The following is a 7,396-nucleotide window of genomic DNA, read 5'->3' as shown; positions in this document are numbered from 1 at the left end:
GAAATGTAAGTGTTTTTATGATGAAGAAATGCACTTTCCAGAACACTCTAAATAGTGCGCAGGTTTAAGAGGAGCTACTGAAGGAATGACAAAAAGAGAGCAATGTTCCGCATAAAACAAATCTGACTCCACGACACCACTGAAACTGCTTCTGACTCTGTTCATTACAATGCATATACCAGTATGTTGAGCGATGCATTCAAAGACGTGTAATTCTGCACAAGTCGCCATTTTGAAAAATTCGTACTGCTCCCTGAAAAATTTTCCCCCTCATTGTTTGAGATGAACCCAACATACATAATATAGGAAGAGGTGTTACCTCCTTATTATTTTATCAATGAATAGTGTGACTTGTTTCCATTTAATGCTCACTTTTTGCATCACTGATAGCAAAGAGAATCTATGCATTGTATTAAAAGGGGTCTGTGGTGTGGGGATGGCTGGTTTAAGCAGCCACACCTGCCCTGGGTCAAGTTAATTAGACCTGGCTAATTAGATAATTGGTTAGATACTTCACCAGGCTAATTGGACCCGGGAACAGGGGTGGCTGCACCTGCGCGTAGTGAGGTAATCAGTACGCACAGGTTAAATCTGCCATCCCCACCCACACAAGGGAGAGCCTCACTGTCATGACAGTGCTAACGTCTGCTCTTTGGCTGTACCGTCTTGCCACCCTCGTGAATAAACGTGGACTGTTTGAACGTCGTCTCCCGGTGTCTCTGTGCTGGAGGGCCCTTCGGTGGCCTGTGGCAGGCTCGTTTGCCACGGGAGCATTTCTTGCGGTGCCCGTTCGGATGAGTGGTGAGTACACATCTCTGAAGCTCGTATATCTAAGGTACCACTGTATCCCCATGTCATTATGGGCGGCAGCGTAGTATAATGGCTAAGAGGTTGGTCTTGTAACCTAAAGGTCGCAGGTTGAGCCAAGTACTTAACCTGCATTGCTACAGCATATATCCGGCTGTATAATTGGATACAATGTAAGTCGGTCTGGATAAGAGCGTCTGCTAAATGCCTGTAATGTAATGTCATGTAATATTATTCAGGATGAGTCAGGAAAAGGAACACCCCTGAACTACTGATTTATACTGGTTTCTCATCCTTGGTTGTCACCTGTCTTGGTAGTTTGAAAATACCGAGGTGATGTCATAAGACTATTGTTTGGAAACCGGCGGCACTGACTTTCGGCACAGACAAAATGAATCCAGTCGCCGCTAGCAAGTTGCCCCAGCCAGGTGACCTGTGGTTTGACTGCACTCCAGTGCCCTGAACAGCGGGAGAGAGTAACCGGAGATTAAAGCCGTTCTCTATGAATAAATGCAACGTTCGCTTTTGCCTCGGGGAAAGATTCGCTCGCTGGTGCGGTTGTGATAAAAATCAGCTGTAGCTGACGGCTGCTTCTGTGTTTTCCCCTGTAAGGGGAAAAGAAATCTATTTTTTTTTTTTTCAATTCTATTCTTAGACATTCTTTTTATCTTTGAATTGAATGAACAGAAAATAAATCTCTGAGAGAATGGCAAGTTTGATAAATAAAGCGAATGCGAAAAACTCAACATGCCCTGTTTACCTTTGTTCATTTGCACATGTAATGTGCCAGGGTTCTTGTTTTTGAAGGATACCCGCAGGCCAGCGGAACAATATGAGCTCTCCTTCTTTTAACTGCGCCTCTCCCACCTGTACCCGCACGAATCCACTGTACAAAAATTCCACTCCGCCCCAAAAACTCATTCCCTGTGTACCAAAATAACCCCCCCCCCCCCTCACCAAAACATTACACGTACAGCATTATCTCCTCTGGAATGCCATCATGTTCGGTCCTCTCTGCTCCATGGTGAAAAACAAGGTGTTTGAGACAACTACAGTCTGTGGGATGCTGTATCTCTGGGCTCAGGCTTGTACTGTATGTGCCGGACTGTCTGTGTACAGTAAGTCAACTACTGTCAGATACGATCATTTCACATTCTCTTTTGAAGTTGAGGATATAACTTAAACAGGGATGATTCAAAGAACAATAAAAAGTTAAAAGTATCGTATAAGAAAAAAGGTTCCTTTTAAAGTTAACTAAAAATTTAGTCATGGTTAATTCAGTTCAATTTGATTCAATTTAATCTGTTCACATTTTAATTGTATCCTTTTTTTTTTTTTTTTTTTTTTTTTTGTTTTTGAGCGCCCAAGATGGCTGCCTCGTGCGTTTGTGCATGGAGAAGTGGCTCTAGAATCCAATAAATATCTCTCTTTGGAGTTTCCATCCGCCTGATATCGTTGGAGTGTTGTGTTAACGACCCGGTTTTGGAAGAGTTTTTTGACTGAATTGCTGACATGTTCCCTATCCTCCGTGAAGTAATGGCAGAAACGGCACCTGTCTTAAAGTCCTCTATGTGCAGACTCCTAAATGACAGCGGATTTAAAATTTGGGATACGAGATATTGGATCTCAGTTTAGATAATTGCAACATTTTAAATTTTTAGCCTACTTAGTATTGATGTTTTATTGTAACAGCAAAATAATTCAGTGTTTTTAATGACAACTGTCTTTATGAACCTGTAACAATGCTGAAAGGTCAATAAAAATAAAGTCTCCCCTAGTATCGCCCTTTGTAACAATGGTAAACTGAACAAAAACAGTGAATGTAACAACTTGTCCGCTTCAAAGTAATAACTGCTGGTTAAAGTACTAAAAATGTAAAACTGTAATAACTTTTGTCAGTTAATGTAATAATGTAATAACTTATTACATCATAATAATGTATGACATTAACCGGTGGCTATTACATTAACTGGTTTACAGCTCTTTTGATGAATGATGCAATACTTCAACTGTTAATGTAATAACATGGCACAATTCCTGTCTTCTGTCATATCAAGTGTCACACATTGCTACTTAAAGAAAATTGCACTAGAAATGCACATACAGATATGGAAACACTACAACATGAACCCGCCTGTCCTGGATTAATCCCAGATTAAACCAGACTCAAACCTATGGGGGCAGTGGCTTTAAACACGGGACCACCCTTGGCAGCCACAGGCATGATACTTGCTGTTAATTAGATATGAAATCAAACCTATAGACAATAATTTGGCATTATTTGGCAATATTATATTAATGGTTATATTACATTGTTCATAAAAAAGTTGTAACCCCTGGTTAATGTAATTCCCACCAGTAAATGTAAGTTATTACATTAACCGGCAAAAGTCATTTGGTTAACTGCTCAAGATTTTTATTATATTAATCAGCAGTTATTGTATGAATTGGCAGTTATTACATTAATGAGGACATTGTTATCATGGCAACTGTTTTTGTTACAAACTGACTGTATTACTTTCACAAACAGGCTTTACAGGAAAACAGGAAAATCAGGCAAAGCTGGGCCTGAAACCTCACAAACCAGCAAGCGAGGTAAAAACTCCCCCGGCGAGAAGTAGAAAAAGAGAGAAAAATAAATGAGAAACTCCCCAGAGGAAACGAACGCAAGGAATCCTCTGCTGACCAGCCTGGCGTCAGTAGTTAAATATAGGCTGGACGGTAATAGAGAAGGAATTGAAAGACTATTGGTGCAAATAGACATAGCGGTTGGCCCAGTTATAGAGGTATCAAAGGGTAATGACATCCTAGATCACTTTTATTTTGTTCTTTTTTTTGTTGACAACTGTCTATTGATTTTTTTTTTTCCAAGAACAAACGAATATAAAAAAACTGATAGCAGTACATTTGCTAGGGCAAAAAAAATGTTACATTCATAATAAATAGAAGGTACGTACATGTAGTATACTTTTACTTTTTTTTGTTACAGTAAACGTGTTTGTATGCCTTCTTTATAAGTAAACATTTTAATCCATGCCGTTATATCAACATTTCTGAAATAAAATCATTTTATCAACAAAAATAAAACCTTATGCTGCCCTCTAACATTTGAATAAATGCTTTCTGCATCCCAGTCAGGCCCCGCCCCAATTGAGATATCCAAGTACTTATTTGGAGATACTACTACGTCCTGTAGATGTCTATCAAGCTATTCAGTCAGAAAAGTGTTGCCGCCCACAACTTTGTACATTTACTTTTTAATATGATGGAACACTGCCGGCACCTGATTGGCTGGGTTGATTTTGGCCCAACGATTCTCAGACCAAAGAAACATGGCGGCCTGTCCATGAAGTCTATCATATTCCACCTAAACGGTCGACTAAAATATGTTTCTGAAAACATTTGAGGTGAGAAATAGGCTAAGTAGTCGCTCAATCTTTGTTCATATTTGATCTGAAACACCTTGTTTGACATTTTGATCTGAGCTTCACGAGCCTACACTGTACAAATAATTAGCATATAGAATACTTTATGCAAATGAGATGGACACGCCTACTCCACCCACCCCAGGAAGCATTCATCAGAATTCTGTAGTAGGTGGAGCCAGGCTGAAACAGTGAGTGCAATCACTCTTTAAGTTAGCTGGTAAAATTGACAGTCCAACCAAACAAAGTGAATATTAATATGCAGTTCAAAAGAGACAGGGAATAGATTTAGTCCTCCAGGCTGTGTCATGGGTACTGTGGGGTACCCTGACAGAACCCATGCCCGCTTCTGGACAGGGACAGCTTTTTATCCCCAGTGTGAGTTTTATGGGTGGCTGGAGATGACTGGTTGAATTAGAGAGAGTTATGCCCCCAGAGGGGTCCTGGTTTTGGGTCATGGCTTGGATCCGTCATGAGGGAACATTCTGGAAGCGAGAACATTTGGCCGCCTGAGCAGGTCAGGGCTCACAAACACAAACGACATGTCTACCATTAAGCGATACCAGATATTTGGCTAAAATGTCTTGGAACTTGCTGGGGTCCAGGGTTCCACTGAATTTAAAAAGAGCCCCAGGAGCGGTCGATACGAAACAACCTCATAATATTAAAGATCTGCCACAAAGTGTCGTTAAACGTATGATGTTCGTTTCAACGCGTCCTTCTTCTGGTGCCAAATCCACTGCTCGTGTACATGGGGGGGGAAAAAAGCTCAAGTTTGGTCTAATCTGACCACAACACCCTGATCCAATCAAAGTTCAGCATTGAGATGAGTTTAATGACCAGATTTACTGAGCCTTTTGCTACTGGGTCCAGGAGAAGATATGACTCATTTTGCCCAAGGAACATGCGTCTTATGTTTCAAACAGGCACGCAGTATGCGTGTCATCTACGTGAGTCATCACATGGTGCTTCTCCCATTAATGCATGTGCATTTAAGGGAGGATCACACAAATTACAGGCAGAAGGACAAGTGTGGCTGATCATGTATTCTGCTGAATTAATTAAAGGTTGCACAATTAACAAGGGTCGATTTTTGCGTGAGATTTCCCCACATCCAAAGAGCAGACATAAATCAAGGCACAAGCCAGACGGAGACATCGATATTGGCCTCAAAGATGCAGTGAGGGAATCTTTGCAAGAAGAATCACACACTGTAATATTTCCAGTGTTTAATCAACTCTTACAGCGTACACAGCGTCCCTGCTCTGGTCCAGCATAGGACCACATGTACTGTGTCAGAGTTTAATTAACACTGGACATTTTACTGGGCACTATTTCATCTCCCTGAGCAAGAAATCATAAAATGGTCGCCTGCAGATGAAGTGGCCCACACAATAATTAAGGCCGAGTATTTATCATGGAAAATAAAGTGCAGCAGCCACTGGCAAAAGTCGTTAAAAAATCATTAAAAACTGAAAAACTGAGAAATTACAGTGTTAAAAAAAATCATTTATTAAATCAACCAATAGATCTTATGTGCAGCAGTGGAAAATGACTGAAATTACTTGTGCAACTGGAGCAACAATAACAAGCGCTTGAAATTTCAAACAAATCAGTGGACAGTTGCTGATAGCAAAAAAAATGTGAGTAAATGCATTGATAGGCTGATGCCTTTAACGACTATTGTCCATCACGGAAAAAGCATGCTTTTTTTGCCGAACATTGTTAGAAAAAGCATGCTTAAACTGCATTACTGAAATATTTTTTTAAAAACAGGGTTACTCTGTTTGTTTTTATTTGTTTTAAGTTAGATTTGGTACATGTCCTGCCTTACATTGCGTGGTTTGAGTCTTGGATGTAGCGCCTGTTGCTACTGACAGTGTTACCGTAGCTACAGGAGAAGGATACGAGCGGCATCGAGACTGTTGACAGAAGCCTTCAAACATTTTATTACAACTACCGACGGCCGACTGGATTGTTAGCTACCATCTAAATCTGCTGAAAAATCACATAAAAGAACGGGAACGAGGAAAACGCATCAATTTCTCCTCATCCAATGAAGATATTCAATGCACTTAAAGAGTTTTTTGAACCGAGCCTTCTAAGTTCTGCTTCATGCACAAAATCGGATTAGTAGGTAGCCCCATTCGCTGATTGCGTTATTCGGTCAGGGCATCTCACAAATTTAGATTAAATACATTCATCATTATGCAAAGTCATTATTTTTGATTTGGGTTTGGATCTGCTTTAGGTATGTCTGTGCACGCACCAGCGTGCACCAGCCTATCAAACAGGAATCAGAATTGCATCCCCCCTGCTAAATGGGAGAAATACTAAAACCCCCCAGTACCTACAAGCAGATCCAAACAGCAGGTGGACGTTGGGGGGGGGGCGGAGGCTGAGCACAATTCTGTGAGCTGCAGCAAGCTTAGCATGTAAAGAGAAGCACTGGCAAAGAGCAGCACAGTCGATGAGCAGCACCTGAGAGGTCCGACTGTCCGTTTGAAAAGGCACTCAATTTTTGATGTGTGCATGTGATAGGTTAACTATGAGAATATCTATTGATGTGTGTATGTGATTGGTTGAGTATGAGAACACGTAGTTGTGGTGTGGGGATGGCTGGTTTAAGCAGCCACACCTGCCCTGGGTCAAGTTAATTAGACCTGGCCAATTGGATAATTGGTGAAGAATTAGATAATTGGCCAGGCTAATTGGACCCAGGAACAGGAGTGGCTGCACCTGTGCGTAGTGAGGTAATCACTGCGCACAGGTTAAATCTGCCATCCCCACCCACACCAGGAGCTCTCTGTCATGACAGGGTTTAACATCTGCTCATTTGGCTATACCATCTTGCCAAACCCTCGTGGAATAAATGTGGACTGTTTTAACATCATCTCCCTGTGTCTCTGTGCTGGAGGGCCCCAAAGAAAGCCACTTCGGTGGCCTGTGGCAGGCGTGTTTGCCACAGTGGCGCCCAACGTGGGGCTCCTCCGGCACAGGAAAGAGGCACAGGAGGGCCGGCCAGGAAGCACACTGGAGGAGGGGCGGCTGAGGTGTTCCCGACAGGGCTTCGGGCGGATCCTCCGGGCCAAAAATGGGGAGCGGAAGATGACCAGGGAGGGGAAGGAGGCGATCCTCAGCGGGGAAGCTGAGGAGCTGCACCT

At 42.0% G+C, this 7,396-nt stretch overlaps 1 protein-coding gene across 1 annotated transcript in view; it reads left to right on the top strand.

The window, feature by feature from the left end:
* Positions 1-630: 630 nt before the first annotated feature.
* LOC135243601 (ankyrin repeat and fibronectin type-III domain-containing protein 1-like) overlaps positions 631-7,396 on the top strand; it is a 155,165-nt gene continuing 148,399 nt past the window's right edge. The window contains exon 1 of the mRNA XM_064315551.1: positions 631-801. The gene's annotated coding sequence lies outside the window, so the exon portion shown is untranslated. The remainder of the gene's footprint in view (positions 802-7,396) is intronic.

This window comes from Anguilla rostrata, chromosome 17 (assembly GCF_018555375.3).
Source record: "Anguilla rostrata isolate EN2019 chromosome 17, ASM1855537v3, whole genome shotgun sequence".
NCBI lineage: Eukaryota > Metazoa > Chordata > Actinopteri > Anguilliformes > Anguillidae > Anguilla > Anguilla rostrata.
This window is presented reverse-complemented; position numbering and strand designations above follow the sequence as displayed.